This window comes from Pagrus pagrus (assembly GCF_965226575.1).
Source record: "Pagrus pagrus genome assembly, chromosome: 24".
Classification (NCBI taxonomy): domain Eukaryota; kingdom Metazoa; phylum Chordata; class Actinopteri; order Spariformes; family Sparidae; genus Pagrus; species Pagrus pagrus.
In genome coordinates this window covers 17024157-17048034 of record NC_140206.1, presented here as the reverse complement: position 1 = coordinate 17048034, position 23878 = coordinate 17024157, and positions in this window count along the sequence as shown.

The following is a 23878-nucleotide window of genomic DNA, read 5'->3' as shown; positions in this document are numbered from 1 at the left end:
TCAGCCCCGAGTCCGGTGAAGGACGGCTGTATTGCTTTTCACACATGCACGAGGCTCAGCCAAACGGCAAAGCCTGCCAAAAATATCTTCAACTCATTGGTGTTCCTCTCCACGGAAGTCTTTAGTAAAAGGCGAAAGACTTGTGCGCTATGAAGAGAAACCCGAGTAAGTACGGCTCCGCTCCTCGACAGCAGCCGAGGCAGCTGTGGTCCCAGGCACTGCTCTCATGGTGAGCCTCACCAAAGTCCCTGGCCACGCCCGCCCCCACATTATCCCAGGCTCGACTCGACCGGTTTGTGGAGAGAGAAAAGCCTGCTCGTTGGGCGCAGGCCACCAAACGGCACAAACACGCGGCCGCTTCCAGACTCTCTGTTTCAGTTGAGGACGGCGGAGGGAAAATGCAGGGCACACTCAGCAGGTTTTGGGCAACGGTCACGACGAGGCAGTTTTGCCTCCTTTTCTGACTACGCAAAGCGCAGCTCTCGCTGCGGTTTGTCAGCCTTCTTTCTTGCTGCCCATTCTCTGCCGTGATTTCAACTTGTCAAGGCCTTTTGGTCTGCAACACTGATTGATTTTCCACAAGGCAGGAGAGGGGTGCACCGTTCCCGGCGGCGCTGCAATACCGGGTCGATGCGTGGAGTGAACGGAGCAAGCCCCTGTTTCAGCTCCCGAGGCTAAAAATCCATTTAATATGTTGTCCCCATATAGAGGACATATCAGATATTAAACTGATAAGAACAGATACTACACTTGATCTTAGCCAAAAGGCCGAGAAGCGATGAGCCCCAGTCGTCTGCTGCCTGAGCCCACCTCCTGGCACGCTTCACACTTGTCGCGGTGTGCCACTCGCACTGCGCAGTGGAGTGGCTTGTGCTTAGCGGCTCCTCCCAAGCGCTCCCTGGCTCAGCCCCGAGTCCGGTGAAGGACGGCTGTATTGCTTTTCACACATGCACGAGGCTCAGCCAAACGGCAAAGCCTGCCAAAAATATCTTCAACTCATTGGTGTTCCTCTCCACGGAAGTCTTTAGTAAAAGGCGAAAGACTTGTGCGCTATGAAGAGAAACCCGAGTAAGTACGGCTCCGCTCCTCGACAGCAGCCGAGGCAGCTGTGGTCCCAGGCACTGCTCTCATGGTGAGCCTCACCAAAGTCCCTGGCCACGCCCGCCCCCACATTATCCCAGGCTCGACTCGACCGGTTTGTGGAGAGAGAAAAGCCTGCTCGTTGGGCGCAGGCCACCAAACGGCACAAACACGCGGCCGCTTCCAGACTCTCTGTTTCAGTTGAGGACGGCGGAGGGAAAATGCAGGGCACACTCAGCAGGTTTTGGGCAACGGTCACGACGAGGCAGTTTTGCCTCCTTTTCTGACTACGCAAAGCGCAGCTCTCGCTGCGGGTTGTCAGCCTTCTTTCTTGCTGCCCATTCTCTGCCGTGATTTCAACTTGTCAAGGCCTTTTGGTCTGCAACACTGATTGATTTTCCACAAGGCAGGAGAGGGGTGCACCGTTCCCGGCGGCGCTGCAATACCGTGTCGATGCGTGGAGTGAACGGAGCAAGCCCCTGTTTCAGCTCCCGAGGCTAAAAATCCATTTAATATGTTGTCCCCATATAGAGGACATATCAGATATTAAACTGATAAGAACAGATACTACACTTGATCTTAGCCAAAAGGCCGAGAAGCGATGAGCCCCAGTCGTCTGCTGCCTGAGCCCACCTCCTGGCACGCTTCACACTTGTCGCGGTGTGCCACTCGCACTGCGCAGTGGAGTGGCTTGTGCTTAGCGGCTCCTCCCAAGCGCTCCCTGGCTCAGCCCCGAGTCCGGTGAAGGACGGCTGTATTGCTTTTCACACATGCACGAGGCTCAGCCAAACGGCAAAGCCTGCCAAAAATATCTTCAACTCATTGGTGTTCCTCTCCACGGAAGTCTTTAGTAAAAGGCGAAAGACTTGTGCGCTATGAAGAGAAACCCGAGTAAGTACGGCTCCGCTCCTCGACAGCAGCCGAGGCAGCTGTGGTCCCAGGCACTGCTCTCATGGTGAGCCTCACCAAAGTCCCTGGCCACGCCCGCCCCCACATTATCCCAGGCTCGACTCGACCGGTTTGTGGAGAGAGAAAAGCCTGCTCGTTGGGCGCAGGCCACCAAACGGCACAAACACGCGGCCGCTTCCAGACTCTCTGTGTCAGTTGAGGACGGCGGAGGGAAAATGCAGGGCACACTCAGCAGGTTTTGGGCAACGGTCACGACGAGGCAGTTTTGCCTCCTTTTCTGACTACGCAAAGCGCAGCTCTCGCTGCGGGTTGTCAGCCTTCTTTCTTGCTGCCCATTCTCTGCCGTGATTTCAACTTGTCAAGGCCTTTTGGTCTGCAACACTGATTGATTTTCCACAAGGCAGGAGAGGGGTGCACCGTTCCCGGCGGCGCTGCAATACCGGGTCGATGCGTGGAGTGAACGGAGCAAGCCCCTGTTTCAGCTCCCGAGGCTAAAAATCCATTTAATATGTTGTCCCCATATAGAGGACATATCAGATATTAAACTGATAAGAACAGATTTTTTTTTTTCTTGAAAAAAGTTTATTGATGCAATTTTCTCTATGTTTCACACTTATTCAGATTACAGTCCACAAAACAAATGATGTTTCAGCACTTAAAACCAATTAAAAACAACATGTCATCCGCAACAATACAGTAGTTAAATCTGTTAAACCATCCACCATAAAAACAACCATCAGATCCAATAAAAGGTATTTACAGATATAAAAGACACAATTGTTGCTGTAAAATACATAAGACATGTTAAAACAAAGTGCTCCTTTGTGTTCATTAAAAGTTTGTTCTGTGAATCAGTGTAAGTGTATAGTATATCAGTGTGTCTTTTAAAAAGGGAGGGCATTTAAAAGCTCTCCAGTCTTTGTTGTGCATGAGCGGGGTGAGTCCCTATCATAGGGAACTCATCCCACTCTCCCATCAGACCCCTGGGGACCCGCTGGCGATGCTCAGAGGAGGCCCTCCACCTCTTGCTCCTTCCCACCTGCCACACCCGGAGGGCCAGGCCGCTGCTGCCTTGACCCTTGTTTGTGGCTCCGGCTCCCACCTCCGAATGAGCGCAGAGGCGATTCTTCTTGTGGCTACGACCTAGGCCTGCCGCCTGCAGCGACGGCTGCCTGGACCGTCGCTGCGGCCATTTGGATCGTAGCCACGGGGGGGATCTGCATGCGCTTTCTCGCCAGCAGGTTTCTGGAGGTCCATATGGCGTCTTTGATGGCGGCCAGGGTGAGCCAGAGCTTGGAGAATTCCTTGGTTGTCCTTTTTCTCTGGCTCACCCCGTAGAGCACTAGTTGTGCGTCTAGGACCTCCCCTGCTGGCAAGTACGGGAATTGCTGGGAGCCGGCCATTGCCCACAGGTCAATGGCAGCGCTGCACTCCCAGAACAAGTGCCTCGCCGACTCGGGCGCGCCACAACCCGGTCGGGGGCAGGTGGCGGATGGTGACATGCCCCGGGAGTGCATCACGGACCTGACCGGGAGGACCTCATGAGCTACCATCCAGGACAGATCCCGTAGTCTGTTTGGGAGAGCGGGATGGTTGACGTTGCGCCAAACGTTTGAGGGCTCGCCGATTGCGAGCCCGCGCACCGGACTCACTGGCTCCCGCTCCTGCACAAGAGAGAGGAGAGAGCGGTGGTTGGTTAAAAGTGACAGCTCCTCCTGTTCCAAGTTAAAATCTTTTAAAAACGTACGTATAAAATCATAGGCCATGGGCAATTTAAAAGACACAGGTGCTCTAAGATCAACGGGTAAAAACTTGAGTGTCCTGAGGTAAGACCCCATCCAGAATCGTGCCATGGCAGATGTCTTGTGATCTCTGGATGGGGATGTGGCGTATTTGAGATGCAGTGTGGTGTAATGGCTTCCTAAAAACAAGTGGAGGTCTGGAACATCTTTCCCTCCTTTAGTCTTTGGCATCTTCATCACCTTTCTTCTGACACGCTCCCACTTGGACCCCCACAGAAAGTAAAAAATGGCTCGATCTAGATCTAAAAGCACTCTACGAGGCGGGATAAAAACAGAACTGATTAGTAAGAACAAGGGTAAAATCACAGCTTTTATGATTAAAACCTTGCCTTCCATTGTCAGTCCCCTTAGTCTCCAGTATCCCAGTCTCTTTCTCACTTTCCCTATCACGTCAGGCCAATTACTCCTCCCACCCCCTTCCCCGTCAAATTTTACCCCAAGTATTTTCATGTCAGTCAGGGTTACAGTCAGAGGGAGTCCTGTGGTCTCGGTCACTGTCCATGGTCCGTAAAATTGGGCTTGGGTCTTGTCGCGGTTGAGTCTGGCTCCAGAGGCCCGTCCGTACCAGTCCGTCAAGTCCATGGTCCTGTTTACAGCTAAAAGGTCAGTACATATAACATTGACATCATCCATGTATAAAAGACATTTTGTGACCAAGCCCCCACTCCCTGGAATTGACACCCCGTTGATCCATTTGTCCCTTCTCAAGATCTGTGCCAATGGTTCCACACATATAACGTAAAGGAGGGCAGATAACGGACAACCCTGACGGACACCGCAGCATATATTCACTGCTTTGGTAAGTTGCCCATTTACAAGGATTTTGCTGGTGATTCCCCGGTAGAGCAATCCCACCCACGCTATGACCCTCTCAGGAAACCCCATTTTTTGCAGTACCTGAAATAGGTACTGGTGCGAGACCCGATCGAAGGCTTTTTCAAAGTCTAAATTTAGCAATACAAGCCGAATGTCTCTGTCTCTCGCGTAACAGATGGTGTCTCTGATCAGTACGAGGCTGTCGGTGATCTTCCTCCCCGGGATGGCACAGGCTTGATCCGGGTGGATCACCTCCCCTAAAACCAAAGATAAACGTGTGGATAAAAGTTTGCTAAAAAGTTTGCAGTCAAAGTTTAAAAGCGTTATCGGTCGCCAGTTTTTTAAGTCAGTCTGGTCCTCTTTTTTGTGGATTAACGTCACTATCCCTACTCTAAAGCTCTCAGGTAACAGGTCTAGTCGTTCAAAGTCATTAAAAGCAGTTAGTAAGTCATGTGCAAGGATGTCCCAAAAGGTCAGATAAAATTCCAGGGGAAGTCCATCTTGTCCTGGGGACTTCCCCTTCTTAAAATTTTTAAGCATTTACCTAACTCTAAAAGGCTAAAATCCTGGGTTAAAAGCACATTTTCCTCCACCGTCCTATCAATGTATTCTAAAACCTGTTCTGTAATGTCTGTCTCTATGTCTTTTTTTATATATAATTTATTGTAAAAGAGTTCCACTGTTTCAATTAGTTCATTTGTGTTAGCAGTTAAAAACCCGTCTTCTTTTTTTAGCTTTGTTAAAACCCTACTTTTGCTAGCTATCTTCTTAAAAAAGTATCGTGTGCATTTTTCTCCTTCTTCAATTTCTCTCTCTTTACTTCTTAAAATGATACCCCGACTCTTTATTTCGGCTAGTTTTGACATTTGCTTTTTGACGTCTAAAATGTCTTCATTAAAATCAAATCCCTGGTTCACAAGTTTAAAATATCTCTGTAGTCTTTTCTGCAGTCCCAACATGCATCTTTTTTCTTTATCTTTTTTCTTTTTCCCTGCCTGTCTAAAAAAAGCCTCAGTCTTTGTCTTCACCCACTCCCACCAGTGTTCACGTGAATCGTAAAAGTCTTGAAGGGTCTGCCATTGGCTATACTGCTCCCTGTATTGTCCAACTATCTCCCTGTCCTCTAACAGGGAGCAGTTGAGCTTCCACAGACCACTTCCTACAGTCACACCAGAAGAGAGTGTCAGGGTGCATGACAGCATTGCGTGATCAGAAAAGAAAACAGGGGTCAATCTAGCATCAGTTGGTGGGCAGTCCCGTGTAAAAACATAGTCAATGCGAGAGGCTTTGGTGCCATCACCACTAAACCAGGTGAAGCCCTCCTCTCTAGGATGCATGGATTTAAAACAGTCTCGTAGCTTAAAATCCTTGCAGATGTCTTGCAGTAAAACCGATGTCTTATCTACTTTAAAATCTTCCCCTGCTCCCCGTCTATCTGTTCTGGATAAAACACAATTAAAATCCCCTCCTACCACTAAAGGAACCCTACCTAGCATGTGGGACTGCAGTTCTTCTAAAAGGTCATACCTGTCATTTTTGTCGTTAAAACCGTATACGTTGAGTAGGTTAAAATCCTGCCCCATGTATGTCAAGTGTGCTAAAAGTGCCCGTCCGTCTCTCACCACAGTGCTGCCCCTCACCACTACCAAGGGGTTTTTGATTAAAATGGCCACTCCGTCGGATTTATTATGGTTTGAGCCACTCCACATGGATTGACCGAGTGGCCATTTCTCCTCCCATTTCCTGTAATTTGTTAAAAAGGGCAGATTGCACTCCTGTAATAAAAACACATCTGACATAAAGGAATTGAGGTAGGATAAAACAGTCTGGGCTCTAACTCCCGACCTCACACTTCTCACATTGATGGTGGAAATGTTAAGGGTCATGAGTATGATTGTTAAAAACAACAGGTATGACATTTAAGAAATAAATAATTAAAAGACTACTGTTAAAACTCCCAGACTTTCAGTACTGTAAAAGGATCTCATTTCACTATCCCCATGCAATCGGGGGGTGAGGCCTGAGACTCTTTCCTCCGGAAAGCAATGTCGGCACGCTTTTCCAATGGAGTTGACTGTAATGCTATATTAAGAAAAGAGCACTGATTGGGTGAACTGGAAGGGAAGGCTCTGAGCTGCTCCACAGGGGAACTGTGTGAGTCAAGCTCAGCCCTTCCCTTCTTCTCTGAAGCTGCATCAGCCTCAGAGCTGGACAGTTCGGATGCAGTTCTCTTGAGGTTGGGCTGGGTATTGGGGAGGGAGGTGTCACTGGACTCTCCTTCCTCCTGTTCCTCCCCGACTGTAACGAGGCTATTGGTTGAGTCGGTGCCTGTTGAGTCATCCTGTCCAGCTCCACCTGCTGCCTGGCTTCCTCCATCTCCCTCAGCAGCACCTTCTGCTGGGTTGAAGCCAGGCCCCTCCCCTTGTCCCGCCTCACCAGGCTCCTCTCCTCCAACCACAGATTTTGGCGGGAGATTTGAATTCCCCAGCCCCTCCTCTTCAATTAGCACTTCAACAGTTTCATTTCGGCCATTTTCCTTTGGTACTTTTTCTTTTTCAATTTCCGTTTCTTGTTTTCTTTGTGCTTTCAGTTTGTTGGCAAATGACATTGGGCAATCTCTGAAGAGGTGGTTTGTCTCTCCACAGAGATTGCACTTTCTGCCATTGGGACATTCTTCAAAGGAGTGCCCAATTTCTCTGCATTTACCGCAAACAATGTTTTGGCAAGCCTCTGCCAGGTGTCCATGCTCACCACACTTGCGGCAGAGCTTGGGCATGCCCTGGTAGTGGATGTAGCCCCTGTTCTCACCAAGGACTACCATGGATGGGAGATGCCTCAGGCCCTGGTACCCCTGGGGGTCCTGCCATTGTTGAATGGGGACCCTCCAGGCACAGTTCCAGATGCCATCTTCATCCCTCACCTTGGTAGCCTGGCCCTTCACAGTGCAGTATCTACCCAGCCACATACAAATATCTTCAGCATTCACCATTTCATTGAACATCCTGACAATAACCACTTTCAGAGAGTTGTCTGTCAGTTTCTCCACGTTGAATGCTGAAAACTGGGTCTTAACCTTGTCAAAGCGTTGCCAAAAATCTTTTAACACTGCAGCAGTAACAAAACTAACATCAAAACCTTTATTAAAGGGAAGAGAGAGGACACAATTCAGTTGCTGTGGGGAAAACCCAAGGGCCTTTTGGATAAGCTTCCTGGAGAAGTCCAATCTGGACATCTCCAGGAGCTTTCCATCTCTTTCTTTGAACGTGAATCGCACACTGTGGTGCCTCCGCATGCCGGCACGGGCAGCCGACATGGCTGGAGACACCACACTTCAAATATAGATAAAATACAATAAGTTAAATAAATAGACAAAAAAAGGCTGTAAAAAACACCTAAAACCAGACAAGAATAAGACAACTAAAAGTAAAAGTACTAAAAGCTTACTTACTCTGCCTGGTTCTCAAATGTCTCCAACAAACCACTGTGCAAATATGCAAAATTTACAGACAAAAAACACAAATGTGCAAAAAGGCAAGGAACAATGTCTCCCGAAATGCAAAGGACTATTTCCACAGTAAGGAAATAATCCCGCTTGCAGGGAGTGATCACTGTCTTAGCCAAAAGGCCGAGAAGCGATGAGCCCCAGTCGTCTGCTGCCTGAGCCCACCTCCTGGCACGCTTCACACTTGTCGCGGTGTGCCTCTCGCACTGCGCAGTGGAGTGGCTTGTGCTTAGCGGCTCCTCCCAAGCGCTCCCTGGCTCAGCCCCGAGTCCGGTGAAGGACGGCTGTATTGCTTTTCACACATGCACGAGGCTCAGCCAAACGGCAAAGCCTGCCAAAAATATCTTCAACTCATTGGTGTTCCTCTCCACGGAAGTCTTTAGTAAAAGGCGAAAGACTTGTGCGTTATGAAGAGAAACCCGAGTAAGTACGGCTCCGCTCCTCGACAGCAGCCGAGGCAGCTGTGGTCCCAGGCACTGCTCTCATGGTGAGCCTCACCAAAGTCCCTGGCCACGCCCGCCCCCACATTATCCCAGGCTCGACTCGACCGGTTTGTGGAGAGAGAAAAGCCTGCTCGTTGGGCGCAGGCCACCAAACGGCACAAACACGCGGCCGCTTCCAGACTCTCTGTTTCAGTTGAGGACGGCGGAGGGAAAATGCAGGGCACACTCAGCAGGTTTTGGGCAACGGTCACGACGAGGCAGTTTTGCCTCCTTTTCTGACTACGCAAAGCGCAGCTCTCGCTGCGGTTTGTCAGCCTTCTTTCTTGCTGCCCATTCTCTGCCGTGATTTCAACTTGTCAAGGCCTTTTGGTCTGCAACACTGATTGATTTTCCACAAGGCAGGAGAGGGGTGCACCGTTCCCGGCGGCGCTGCAATACCGGGTCGATGCGTGGAGTGAACGGAGCAAGCCCCTGTTTCAGCTCCCGAGGCTAAAAATCCATTTAATATGTTGTCCCCATATAGAGGACATATCAGATATTAAACTGATAAGAACAGATACTACACTTGATCTTAGCCAAAAAGCCGAGAAGCGATGAGCCCCAGTCGTCTGCTGCCTGAGCCCACCTCCTGGCACGCTTCACACTTGTCGCGGTGTGCCTCTCGCACTGCGCAGTGGAGTGGCTTGTGCTTAGCGGCTCCTCCCAAGCGCTCCCTGGCTCAGCCCCGAGTCCGGTGAAGGACGGCTGTATTGCTTTTCACACATGCACGAGGCTCAGCCAAACGGCAAAGCCTGCCAAAAATATCTTCAACTCATTGGTGTTCCTCTCCACGGAAGTCTTTAGTAAAAGGCGAAAGACTTGTGCGTTATGAAGAGAAACCCGAGTAAGTACGGCTCCGCTCCTCGACAGCAGCCGAGGCAGCTGTGGTCCCAGGCACTGCTCTCATGGTGAGCCTCACCAAAGTCCCTGGCCACGCCCGCCCCCACATTATCCCAGGCTCGACTCGACCGGTTTGTGGAGAGAGAAAAGCCTGCTCGTTGGGCGCAGGCCACCAAACGGCACAAACACGCGGCCGCTTCCAGACTCTCTGTTTCAGTTGAGGACGGCGGAGGGAAAATGCAGGGCACACTCAGCAGGTTTTGGGCAACGGTCACGACGAGGCAGTTTTGCCTCCTTTTCTGACTACGCAAAGCGCAGCTCTCGCTGCGGTTTGTCAGCCTTCTTTCTTGCTGCCCATTCTCTGCCGTGATTTCAACTTGTCAAGGCCTTTTGGTCTGCAACACTGATTGATTTTCCACAAGGCAGGAGAGGGGTGCACCGTTCCCGGCGGCGCTGCAATACCGGGTCGATGCGTGGAGTGAACGGAGCAAGCCCCTGTTTCAGCTCCCGAGGCTAAAAATCCATTTAATATGTTGTCCCCATATAGAGGACATATCAGATATTAAACTGATAAGAACAGATACTACACTTGATCTTAGCCAAAAGGCCGAGAAGCGATGAGCCCCAGTCGTCTGCTGCCTGAGCCCACCTCCTGGCACGCTTCACACTTGTCGCGGTGTGCCTCTCGCACTGCGCAGTGGAGTGGCTTGTGCTTAGCGGCTCCTCCCAAGCGCTCCCTGGCTCAGCCCCGAGTCCGGTGAAGGACGGCTGTATTGCTTTTCACACATGCACGAGGCTCAGCCAAACGGCAAAGCCTGCCAAAAATATCTTCAACTCATTGGTGTTCCTCTCCACGGAAGTCTTTAGTAAAAGGCGAAAGACTTGTGCGTTATGAAGAGAAACCCGAGTAAGTACGGCTCCGCTCCTCGACAGCAGCCGAGGCAGCTGTGGTCCCAGGCACTGCTCTCATGGTGAGCCTCACCAAAGTCCCTGGCCACGCCCGCCCCCACATTATCCCAGGCTCGACTCGACCGGTTTGTGGAGAGAGAAAAGCCTGCTCGTTGGGCGCAGGCCACCAAACGGCACAAACACGCGGCCGCTTCCAGACTCTCTGTTTCAGTTGAGGACGGCGGAGGGAAAATGCAGGGCACACTCAGCAGGTTTTGGGCAACGGTCACGACGAGGCAGTTTTGCCTCCTTTTCTGACTACGCAAAGCGCAGCTCTCGCTGCGGGTTGTCAGCCTTCTTTCTTGCTGCCCATTCTCTGCCGTGATTTCAACTTGTCAAGGCCTTTTGGTCTGCAACACTGATTGATTTTCCACAAGGCAGGAGAGGGGTGCACCGTTCCCGGCGGCGCTGCAATACCGGGTCGATGCGTGGAGTGAACGGAGCAAGCCCCTGTTTCAGCTCCCGAGGCTAAAAATCCATTTAATATGTTGTCCCCATATAGAGGACATATCAGATATTAAACTGATAAGAACAGATACTACACTTGATCTTAGCCAAAAGGCCGAGAAGCGATGAGCCCCAGTCGTCTGCTGCCTGAGCCCACCTCCTGGCACGCTTCACACTTGTCGCGGTGTGCCACTTGCACTGCGCAGTGGAGTGGCTTGTGCTTAGCGGCTCCTCCCAAGCGCTCCCTGGCTCAGCCCCGAGTCCGGTGAAGGACGGCTGTATTGCTTTTCACACATGCACGAGGCTCAGCCAAACGGCAAAGCCTGCCAAAAATATCTTCAACTCATTGGTGTTCCTCTCCACGGAAGTCTTTAGTAAAAGGCGAAAGACTTGTGCGTTATGAAGAGAAACCCGAGTAAGTACGGCTCCGCTCCTCGACAGCAGCCGAGGCAGCTGTGGTCCCAGGCACTGCTCTCATGGTGAGCCTCACCAAAGTCCCTGGCCACGCCCGCCCCCACATTATCCCAGGCTCGACTCGACCGGTTTGTGGAGAGAGAAAAGCCTGCTCGTTGGGCGCAGGCCACCAAACGGCACAAACACGCGGCCGCTTCCAGACTCTCTGTTTCAGTTGAGGACGGCGGAGGGAAAATGCAGGGCACACTCAGCAGGTTTTGGGCAACGGTCACGACGAGGCAGTTTTGCCTCCTTTTCTGACTACGCAAAGCGCAGCTCTCGCTGCGGTTTGTCAGCCTTCTTTCTTGCTGCCCATTCTCTGCCGTGATTTCAACTTGTCAAGGCCTTTTGGTCTGCAACACTGATTGATTTTCCACAAGGCAGGAGAGGGGTGCACCGTTCCCGGCGGCGCTGCAATACCGGGTCGATGCGTGGAGTGAACGGAGCAAGCCCCTGTTTCAGCTCCCGAGGCTAAAAATCCATTTAATATGTTGTCCCCATATAGAGGACATATCAGATATTAAACTGATAAGAACAGATACTACACTTGATCTTAGCCAAAAGGCCGAGAAGCGATGAGCCCCAGTCGTCTGCTGCCTGAGCCCACCTCCTGGCACGCTTCACACTTGTCGCGGTGTGCCTCTCGCACTGCGCAGTGGAGTGGCTTGTGCTTAGCGGCTCCTCCCAAGCGCTCCCTGGCTCAGCCCCGAGTCCGGTGAAGGACGGCTGTATTGCTTTTCACACATGCACGAGGCTCAGCCAAACGGCAAAGCCTGCCAAAAATATCTTCAACTCATTGGTGTTCCTCTCCACGGAAGTCTTTAGTAAAAGGCGAAAGACTTGTGCGTTATGAAGAGAAACCCGAGTAAGTACGGCTCCGCTCCTCGACAGCAGCCGAGGCAGCTGTGGTCCCAGGCACTGCTCTCATGGTGAGCCTCACCAAAGTCCCTGGCCACGCCCGCCCCCACATTATCCCAGGCTCGACTCGACCGGTTTGTGGAGAGAGAAAAGCCTGCTCGTTGGGCGCAGGCCACCAAACGGCACAAACACGCGGCCGCTTCCAGACTCTCTGTGTCAGTTGAGGACGGCGGAGGGAAAATGCAGGGCACACTCAGCAGGTTTTGGGCAACGGTCACGACGAGGCAGTTTTGCCTCCTTTTCTGACTACGCAAAGCGCAGCTCTCGCTGCGGTTTGTCAGCCTTCTTTCTTGCTGCCCATTCTCTGCCGTGATTTCAACTTGTCAAGGCCTTTCGGTCTGCAACACTGATTGATTTTCCACAAGGCAGGAGAGGGGTGCACCGTTCCCGGCGGCGCTGCAATACCGGGTCGATGCGTGGAGTGAACGGAGCAAGCCCCTGTTTCAGCTCCCGAGGCTAAAAATCCATTTAATATGTTGTCCCCATATAGAGGACATATCAGATATTAAACTGATAAGAACAGATACTACACTTGATCTTAGCCAAAAGGCCGAGAAGCGATGAGCCCCAGTCGTCTGCTGCCTGAGCCCACCTCCTGGCACGCTTCACACTTGTCGCGGTGTGCCACTTGCACTGCGCAGTGGAGTGGCTTGTGCTTAGCGGCTCCTCCCAAGCGCTCCCTGGCTCAGCCCCGAGTCCGGTGAAGGACGGCTGTATTGCTTTTCACACATGCACGAGGCTCAGCCAAACGGCAAAGCCTGCCAAAAATATCTTCAACTCATTGGTGTTCCTCTCCACGGAAGTCTTTAGTAAAAGGCGAAAGACTTGTGCGTTATGAAGAGAAACCCGAGTAAGTACGGCTCCGCTCCTCGACAGCAGCCGAGGCAGCTGTGGTCCCAGGCACTGCTCTCATGGTGAGCCTCACCAAAGTCCCTGGCCACGCCCGCCCCCACATTATCCCAGGCTCGACTCGACCGGTTTGTGGAGAGAGAAAAGCCTGCTCGTTGGGCGCAGGCCACCAAACGGCACAAACACGCGGCCGCTTCCAGACTCTCTGTTTCAGTTGAGGACGGCGGAGGGAAAATGCAGGGCACACTCAGCAGGTTTTGGGCAACGGTCACGACGAGGCAGTTTTGCCTCCTTTTCTGACTACGCAAAGCGCAGCTCTCGCTGCGGTTTGTCAGCCTTCTTTCTTGCTGCCCATTCTCTGCCGTGATTTCAACTTGTCAAGGCCTTTCGGTCTGCAACACTGATTGATTTTCCACAAGGCAGGAGAGGGGTGCACCGTTCCCGGCGGCGCTGCAATACCGGGTCGATGCGTGGAGTGAACGGAGCAAGCCCCTGTTTCAGCTCCCGAGGCTAAAAATCCATTTAATATGTTGTCCCCATATAGAGGACATATCAGATATTAAACTGATAAGAACAGATACTACACTTGATCTTAGCCAAAAGGCCGAGAAGCGATGAGCCCCAGTCGTCTGCTGCCTGAGCCCACCTCCTGGCACGCTTCACACTTGTCGCGGTGTGCCACTCGCACTGCGCAGTGGAGTGGCTTGTGCTTAGCGGCTCCTCCCAAGCGCTCCCTGGCTCAGCCCCGAGTCCGGTGAAGGACGGCTGTATTGCTTTTCACACATGCACGAGGCTCAGCCAAACGGCAAAGCCTGCCAAAAATATCTTCAACTCATTGGTGTTCCTCTCCACGGAAGTCTTTAGTAAAAGGCGAAAGACTTGTGCGCTATGAAGAGAAACCCGAGTAAGTACGGCTCCGCTCCTCGACAGCAGCCGAGGCAGCTGTGGTCCCAGGCACTGCTCTCATGGTGAGCCTCACCAAAGTCCCTGGCCACGCCCGCCCCCACATTATCCCAGGCTCGACTCGACCGGTTTGTGGAGAGAGAAAAGCCTGCTCGTTGGGCGCAGGCCACCAAACGGCACAAACACGCGGCCGCTTCCAGACTCTCTGTTTCAGTTGAGGACGGCGGAGGGAAAATGCAGGGCACACTCAGCAGGTTTTGGGCAACGGTCACGACGAGGCAGTTTTGCCTCCTTTTCTGACTACGCAAAGCGCAGCTCTCGCTGCGGGTTGTCAGCCTTCTTTCTTGCTGCCCATTCTCTGCCGTGATTTCAACTTGTCAAGGCCTTTTGGTCTGCAACACTGATTGATTTTCCACAAGGCAGGAGAGGGGTGCACCGTTCCCGGCGGCGCTGCAATACCGGGTCGATGCGTGGAGTGAACGGAGCAAGCCCCTGTTTCAGCTCCCGAGGCTAAAAATCCATTTAATATGTTGTCCCCATATAAAGGACATATCAGATATTAAACTGATAAGAACAGATACTACACTTGATCTTAGCCAAAAGGCCGAGAAGCGATGAGCCCCAGTCGTCTGCTGCCTGAGCCCACCTCCTGGCACGCTTCACACTTGTCGCGGTGTGCCACTCGCACTGCGCAGTGGAGTGGCTTGTGCTTAGCGGCTCCTCCCAAGCGCTCCCTGGCTCAGCCCCGAGTCCGGTGAAGGACGGCTGTATTGCTTTTCACACATGCACGAGGCTCAGCCAAACGGCAAAGCCTGCCAAAAATATCTTCAACTCATTGGTGTTCCTCTCCACGGAAGTCTTTAGTAAAAGGCGAAAGACTTGTGCGCTATGAAGAGAAACCCGAGTAAGTACGGCTCCGCTCCTCGACAGCAGCCGAGGCAGCTGTGGTCCCAGGCACTGCTCTCATGGTGAGCCTCACCAAAGTCCCTGGCCACGCCCGCCCCCACATTATCCCAGGCTCGACTCGACCGGTTTGTGGAGAGAGAAAAGCCTGCTCGTTGGGCGCAGGCCACCAAACGGCACAAACACGCGGCCGCTTCCAGACTCTCTGTTTCAGTTGAGGACGGCGGAGGGAAAATGCAGGGCACACTCAGCAGGTTTTGGGCAACGGTCACGACGAGGCAGTTTTGCCTCCTTTTCTGACTACGCAAAGCGCAGCTCTCGCTGCGGGTTGTCAGCCTTCTTTCTTGCTGCCCATTCTCTGCCGTGATTTCAACTTGTCAAGGCCTTTTGGTCTGCAACACTGATTGATTTTCCACAAGGCAGGAGAGGGGTGCACCGTTCCCGGCGGCGCTGCAATACCGGGTCGATGCGTGGAGTGAACGGAGCAAGCCCCTGTTTCAGCTCCCGAGGCTAAAAATCCATTTAATATGTTGTCCCCATATAGAGGACATATCAGATATTAAACTGATAAGAACAGATACTACACTTGATCTTAGCCAAAAGGCCGAGAAGCGATGAGCCCCAGTCGTCTGCTGCCTGAGCCCACCTCCTGGCACGCTTCACACTTGTCGCGGTGTGCCACTCGCACTGCGCAGTGGAGTGGCTTGTGCTTAGCGGCTCCTCCCAAGCGCTCCCTGGCTCAGCCCCGAGTCCGGTGAAGGACGGCTGTATTGCTTTTCACACATGCACGAGGCTCAGCCAAACGGCAAAGCCTGCCAAAAATATCTTCAACTCATTGGTGTTCCTCTCCACGGAAGTCTTTAGTAAAAGGCGAAAGACTTGTGCGCTATGAAGAGAAACCCGAGTAAGTACGGCTCCGCTCCTCGACAGCAGCCGAGGCAGCTGTGGTCCCAGGCACTGCTCTCATGGTGAGCCTCACCAAAGTCCCTGGCCACGCCCGCCCCCACATTATCCCAGGCTCGACTCGACCGGTTTGTGGAGAGAGAAAAGCCTGCTCGTTGGGCGCAGGCCACCAAACGGCACAAACACGCGGCCGCTTCCAGACTCTCTGTGTCAGTTGAGGACGGCGGAGGGAAAATGCAGGGCACACTCAGCAGGTTTTGGGCAACGGTCACGACGAGGCAGTTTTGCCTCCTTTTCTGACTACGCAAAGCGCAGCTCTCGCTGCGGGTTGTCAGCCTTCTTTCTTGCTGCCCATTCTCTGCCGTGATTTCAACTTGTCAAGGCCTTTTGGTCTGCAACACTGATTGATTTTCCACAAGGCAGGAGAGGGGTGCACCGTTCCCGGCGGCGCTGCAATACCGGGTCGATGCGTGGAGTGAACGGAGCAAGCCCCTGTTTCAGCTCCCGAGGCTAAAAATCCATTTAATATGTTGTCCCCATATAGAGGACATATCAGATATTAAACTGATAAGAACAGATACTACACTTGATCTTAGCCAAAAGGCCGAGAAGCGATGAGCCCCAGTCGTCTGCTGCCTGAGCCCACCTCCTGGCACGCTTCACACTTGTCGCGGTGTGCCTCTCGCACTGCGCAGTGGAGTGGCTTGTGCTTAGCGGCTCCTCCCAAGCGCTCCCTGGCTCAGCCCCGAGTCCGGTGAAGGACGGCTGTATTGCTTTTCACACATGCACGAGGCTCAGCCAAACGGCAAAGCCTGCCAAAAATATCTTCAACTCATTGGTGTTCCTCTCCACGGAAGTCTTTAGTAAAAGGCGAAAGACTTGTGCGTTATGAAGAGAAACCCGAGTAAGTACGGCTCCGCTCCTCGACAGCAGCCGAGGCAGCTGTGGTCCCAGGCACTGCTCTCATGGTGAGCCTCACCAAAGTCCCTGGCCACGCCCGCCCCCACATTATCCCAGGCTCGACTCGACCGGTTTGTGGAGAGAGAAAAGCCTGCTCGTTGGGCGCAGGCCACCAAACGGCACAAACACGCGGCCGCTTCCAGACTCTCTGTTTCAGTTGAGGACGGCGGAGGGAAAATGCAGGGCACACTCAGCAGGTTTTGGGCAACGGTCACGACGAGGCAGTTTTGCCTCCTTTTCTGACTACGCAAAGCGCAGCTCTCGCTGCGGTTTGTCAGCCTTCTTTCTTGCTGCCCATTCTCTGCCGTGATTTCAACTTGTCAAGGCCTTTTGGTCTGCAACACTGATTGATTTTCCACAAGGCAGGAGAGGGGTGCACCGTTCCCGGCGGCGCTGCAATACCGGGTCGATGCGTGGAGTGAACGGAGCAAGCCCCTGTTTCAGCTCCCGAGGCTAAAAATCCATTTAATATGTTGTCCCCATATAGAGGACATATCAGATATTAAACTGATAAGAACAGATACTACACTTGATCTTAGCCAAAAGGCCGAGAAGCGATGAGCCCCAGTCGTCTGCTGCCTGAGCCCACCTCCTGGCACGCTTCACACTTGTCGCGGTGTGCCTCTCGCACTGCGCAGTGGAGTGGCTTGTGCTTAGCGGCTCCTCCCAAGCGCTCCCTGGCTCAGCCCCGAGTCCGGTGAAGGACGGCTGTATTGCTTTTCACACATGCACGAGGCTCAGCCAAACGGCAAAGCCTGCCAAAAATATCTTCAACTCATTGGTGTTCCTCTCCACGGAAGTCTTTAGTAAAAGGCGAAAGACTTGTGCGTTATGAAGAGAAACCCGAGTAAGTACGGCTCCGCTCCTCGACAGCAGCCGAGGCAGCTGTGGTCCCAGGCACTGCTCTCATGGTGAGCCTCACCAAAGTCCCTGGCCACGCCCGCCCCCACATTATCCCAGGCTCGACTCGACCGGTTTGTGGAGAGAGAAAAGCCTGCTCGTTGGGCGCAGGCCACCAAACGGCACAAACACGCGGCCGCTTCCAGACTCTCTGTTTCAGTTGAGGACGGCGGAGGGAAAATGCAGGGCACACTCAGCAGGTTTTGGGCAACGGTCACGACGAGGCAGTTTTGCCTCCTTTTCTGACTACGCAAAGCGCAGCTCTCGCTGCGGTTTGTCAGCCTTCTTTCTTGCTGCCCATTCTCTGCCGTGATTTCAACTTGTCAAGGCCTTTTGGTCTGCAACACTGATTGATTTTCCACAAGGCAGGAGAGGGGTGCACCGTTCCCGGCGGCGCTGCAATACCGGGTCGATGCGTGGAGTGAACGGAGCAAGCCCCTGTTTCAGCTCCCGAGGCTAAAAATCCATTTAATATGTTGTCCCCATATAGAGGACATATCAGATATTAAACTGATAAGAACAGATACTACACTTGATCTTAGCCAAAAGGCCGAGAAGCGATGAGCCCCAGTCGTCTGCTGCCTGAGCCCACCTCCTGGCACGCTTCACACTTGTCGCGGTGTGCCTCTCGCACTGCGCAGTGGAGTGGCTTGTGCTTAGCGGCTCCTCCCAAGCGCTCCCTGGCTCAGCCCCGAGTCCGGTGAAGGACGGCTGTATTGCTTTTCACACATGCACGAGGCTCAGCCAAACGGCAAAGCCTGCCAAAAATATCTTCAACTCATTGGTGTTCCTCTCCACGGAAGTCTTTAGTAAAAGGCGAAAGACTTGTGCGTTATGAAGAGAAACCCGAGTAAGTACGGCTCCGCTCCTCGACAGCAGCCGAGGCAGCTGTGGTCCCAGGCACTGCTCTCATGGTGAGCCTCACCAAAGTCCCTGGCCACGCCCGCCCCCACATTATCCCAGGCTCGACTCGACCGGTTTGTGGAGAGAGAAAAGCCTGCTCGTTGGGCGCAGGCCACCAAACGGCACAAACACGCGGCCGCTTCCAGACTCTCTGTTTCAGTTGAGGACGGCGGAGGGAAAATGCAGGGCACACTCAGCAGGTTTTGGGCAACGGTCACGACGAGGCAGTTTTGCCTCCTTTTCTGACTACGCAAAGCGCAGCTCTCGCTGCGGGTTGTCAGCCTTCTTTCTTGCTGCCCATTCTCTGCCGTGATTTCAACTTGTCAAGGCCTTTTGGTCTGCAACACTGATTGATTTTCCACAAGGCAGGAGAGGGGTGCACCGTTCCCGGCGGCGCTGCAATACCGGGTCGATGCGTGGAGTGAACGGAGCAAGCCCCTGTTTCAGCTCCCGAGGCTAAAAATCCATTTAATATGTTGTCCCCATATAGAGGACATATCAGATATTAAACTGATAAGAACAGATACTACACTTGATCTTAGCCAAAAGGCCGAGAAGCGATGAGCCCCAGTCGTCTGCTGCCTGAGCCCACCTCCTGGCACGCTTCACACTTGTCGCGGTGTGCCACTTGCACTGCGCAGTGGAGTGGCTTGTGCTTAGCGGCTCCTCCCAAGCGCTCCCTGGCTCAGCCCCGAGTCCGGTGAAGGACGGCTGTATTGCTTTTCACACATGCACGAGGCTCAGCCAAACGGCAAAGCCTGCCAAAAATATCTTCAACTCATTGGTGTTCCTCTCCACGGAAGTCTTTAGTAAAAGGCGAAAGACTTGTGCGTTATGAAGAGAAACCCGAGTAAGTGCGGCTCCGCTCCTCGACAGCAGCCGAGGCAGCTGTGGTCCCAGGCACTGCTCTCATGGTGAGCCTCACCAAAGTCCCTGGCCACGCCCGCCCCCACATTATCCCAGGCTCGACTCGACCGGTTTGTGGAGAGAGAAAAGCCTGCTCGTTGGGCGCAGGCCACCAAACGGCACAAACACGCGGCCGCTTCCAGACTCTCTGTTTCAGTTGAGGACGGCGGAGGGAAAATGCAGGGCACACTCAGCAGGTTTTGGGCAACGGTCACGACGAGGCAGTTTTGCCTCCTTTTCTGACTACGCAAAGCGCAGCTCTCGCTGCGGTTTGTCAGCCTTCTTTCTTGCTGCCCATTCTCTGCCGTGATTTCAACTTGTCAAGGCCTTTCGGTCTGCAACACTGATTGATTTTCCACAAGGCAGGAGAGGGGTGCACCGTTCCCGGCGGCGCTGCAATACCGGGTCGATGCGTGGAGTGAACGGAGCAAGCCCCTGTTTCAGCTCCCGAGGCTAGAAAATCCATTTAATATGTTGTCCCCATATAGAGGACATATCAGATATTAAACTGATAAGAACAGATACTACACTTGATCTTAGCCAAAAGGCCGAGAAGCGATGAGCCCCAGTCGTCTGCTGCCTGAGCCCACCTCCTGGCACGCTTCACACTTGTCGCGGTGTGCCACTTGCACTGCGCAGTGGAGTGGCTTGTGCTTAGCGGCTCCTCCCAAGCGCTCCCTGGCTCAGCCCCGAGTCCGGTGAAGGACGGCTGTATTGCTTTTCACACATGCACGAGGCTCAGCCAAACGGCAAAGCCTGCCAAAAATATCTTCAACTCATTGGTGTTCCTCTCCACGGAAGTCTTTAGTAAAAGGCGAAAGACTTGTGCGTTATGAAGAGAAACCCGAGTAAGTGCGGCTCCGCTCCTCGACAGCAGCCGAGGCAGCTGTGGTCCCAGGCACTGCTCTCATGGTGAGCCTCACCAAAGTCCCTGGCCACGCCCGCCCCCACATTATCCCAGGCTCGACTCGACCGGTTTGTGGAGAGAGAAAAGCCTGCTCGTTGGGCGCAGGCCACCAAACGGCACAAACACGCGGCCGCTTCCAGACTCTCTGTGTCAGTTGAGGACGGCGGAGGGAAAATGCAGGGCACACTCAGCAGGTTTTGGGCAACGGTCACGACGAGGCAGTTTTGCCTCCTTTTCTGACTACGCAAAGCGCAGCTCTCGCTGCGGTTTGTCAGCCTTCTTTCTTGCTGCCCATTCTCTGCCGTGATTTCAACTTGTCAAGGCCTTTCGGTCTGCAACACTGATTGATTTTCCACAAGGCAGGAGAGGGGTGCACCGTTCCCGGCGGCGCTGAAATACCGGGTCGATGCGTGGAGTGAACGGAGCAAGCCCCTGTTTCAGCTCCCGAGGCTAAAAATCCATTTAATATGTTGTCCCCATATAGAGGACATATCAGATATTAAACTGATAAGATCAGATACTACACTTGATCTTAGCCAAAAGGCCGAGAAGCGATGAGCCCCAGTCGTCTGCTGCCTGAGCCCACCTCCTGGCACGCTTCACACTTGTCGCGGTGTGCCACTTGCACTGCGCAGTGGAGTGGCTTGTGCTTAGCGGCTCCTCCCAAGCGCTCCCTGGCTCAGCCCCGAGTCCGGTGAAGGACGGCTGTATTGCTTTTCACACATGCACGAGGCTCAGCCAAACGGCAAAGCCTGCCAAAAATATCTTCAACTCATTGGTGTTCCTCTCCACGGAAGTCTTTAGTAAAAGGCGAAAGACTTGTGCGTTATGAAGAGAAACCCGAGTAAGTGCGGCTCCGCTCCTCGACAGCAGCCGAGGCAGCTGTGGTCCCAGGCACTGCTCTCATGGTGAGCCTCACCAAAGTCCCTGGCCACGCCCGCCCCCACATTATCCCAGGCTCGACTCGACCGGTTTGTGGAGAGAGAAAAGCCTGCTCGTTGGGCGCAGGCCACCAAACGGCACAAACACGCGGCCGCTTCCAGACTCTCTGTTTCAGTTGAGGACGGCGGAGGGAAAATGCAGGGCACACTCAGCAGGTTTTGGGCAACGGTCACGACGAGGCAGTTTTGCCTCCTTTTCTGACTACGCAAAGCGCAGCTCTCGCTGCGGTTTGTCAGCCTTCTTTCTTGCTGCCCATTCTCTGCCGTGATTGCAACTTGTCAAGGCCTTTCGGTCTGCAACACTGATTGATTTTCCACAAGGCAGGAGAGGGGTGCACCGTTCCCGGCGGCGCTGCAATACCGGGTCGATGCGTGGAGTGAACGGAGCAAGCCCCTGTTTCAGCTCCCGAGGCTAAAAATCCATTTAATATGTTGTCCCCATATAGAGGACATATCAGATATTAAACTGATAAGAACAGATACTACACTTGATCTTAGCCAAAAGGCCGAGAAGCGATGAGCCCCAGTCGTCTGCTGCCTGAGCCCACCTCCTGGCACGCTTCACACTTGTCGCGGTGTGCCACTTGCACTGCGCAGTGGAGTGGCTTGTGCTTAGCGGCTCCTCCCAAGCGCTCCCTGGCTCAGCCCCGAGTCCGGTGAAGGACGGCTGTATTGCTTTTCACACATGCACGAGGCTCAGCCAAACGGCAAAGCCTGCCAAAAATATCTTCAACTCATTGGTGTTCCTCTCCACGGAAGTCTTTAGTAAAAGGCGAAAGACTTGTGCGTTATGAAGAGAAACCCGAGTAAGTGCGCCCCCGCTCCTCGACAGCAGCCGAGGCAGCTGTGGTCCCAGGCACTGCTCTCATGGTGAGCCTCACCAAAGTCCCTGGCCACGCCCGCCCCCACATTATCCCAGGCTCGACTCGACCGGTTTGTGGAGAGAGAAAAGCCTGCTCGTTGGGCGCAGGCCACCAAACGGCACAAACACGCGGCCGCTTCCAGACTCTCTGTTTCAGTTGAGGACGGCGGAGGGAAAATGCAGGGCACACTCAGCAGGTTTTGGGCAACGGTCACGACGAGGCAGTTTTGCCTCCTTTTCTGACTACGCAAAGCGCAGCTCTCGCTGCGGTTTGTCAGCCTTCTTTCTTGCTGCCCATTCTCTGCCGTGATTTCAACTTGTCAAGGCCTTTCGGTCTGCAACACTGATTGATTTTCCACAAGGCAGGAGAGGGGTGCACCGTTCCCGGCGGCGCTGCAATACCGGGTCGATGCGTGGAGTGAACGGAGCAAGCCCCTGTTTCAGCTCCCGAGGCTAAAAATCCATTTAATATGTTGTCCCCATATAGAGGACATATCAGATATTAAACTGATAAGAACAGATACTACACTTGATCTTAGCCAAAAGGCCGAGAAGCGATGAGCCCCAGTCGTCTGCTGCCTGAGCCCACCTCCTGGCACGCTTCACACTTGTCGCGGTGTGCCACTTGCACTGCGCAGTGGAGTGGCTTGTGCTTAGCGGCTCCTCCCAAGCGCTCCCTGGCTCAGCCCCGAGTCCGGTGAAGGACGGCTGTATTGCTTTTCACACATGCACGAGGCTCAGCCAAACGGCAAAGCCTGCCAAAAATATCTTCAACTCATTGGTGTTCCTCTCCACGGAAGTCTTTAGTAAAAGGCGAAAGACTTGTGCGTTATGAAGAGAAACCCGAGTAAGTGCGGCTCCGCTCCTCGACAGCAGCCGAGGCAGCTGTGGTCCCAGGCACTGCTCTCATGGTGAGCCTCACCAAAGTCCCTGGCCACGCCCGCCCCCACATTATCCCAGGCTCGACTCGACCGGTTTGTGGAGAGAGAAAAGCCTGCTCGTTGGGCGCAGGCCACCAAACGGCACAAACACGCGGCCGCTTCCAGACTCTCTGTGTCAGTTGAGGACGGCGGAGGGAAAATGCAGGGCACACTCAGCAGGTTTTGGGCAACGGTCACGACGAGGCAGTTTTGCCTCCTTTTCTGACTACGCAAAGCGCAGCTCTCGCTGCGGTTTGTCAGCCTTCTTTCTTGCTGCCCATTCTCTGCCGTGATTTCAACTTGTCAAGGCCTTTCGGTCTGCAACACTGATTGATTTTCCACAAGGCAGGAGAGGGGTGCACCGTTCCCGGCGGCGCTGAAATACCGGGTCGATGCGTGGAGTGAACGGAGCAAGCCCCTGTTTCAGCTCCCGAGGCTAAAAATCCATTTAATATGTTGTCCCCATATAGAGGACATATCAGATATTAAACTGATAAGAACAGATACTACACTTGATCTTAGCCAAAAGGCCGAGAAGCGATGAGCCCCAGTCGTCTGCTGCCTGAGCCCACCTCCTGGCACGCTTCACACTTGTCGCGGTGTGCCACTTGCACTGCGCAGTGGAGTGGCTTGTGCTTAGCGGCTCCTCCCAAGCGCTCCCTGGCTCAGCCCCGAGTCCGGTGAAGGACGGCTGTATTGCTTTTCACACATGCACGAGGCTCAGCCAAACGGCAAAGCCTGCCAAAAATATCTTCAACTCATTGGTGTTCCTCTCCACGGAAGTCTTTAGTAAAAGGCGAAAGACTTGTGCGTTATGAAGAGAA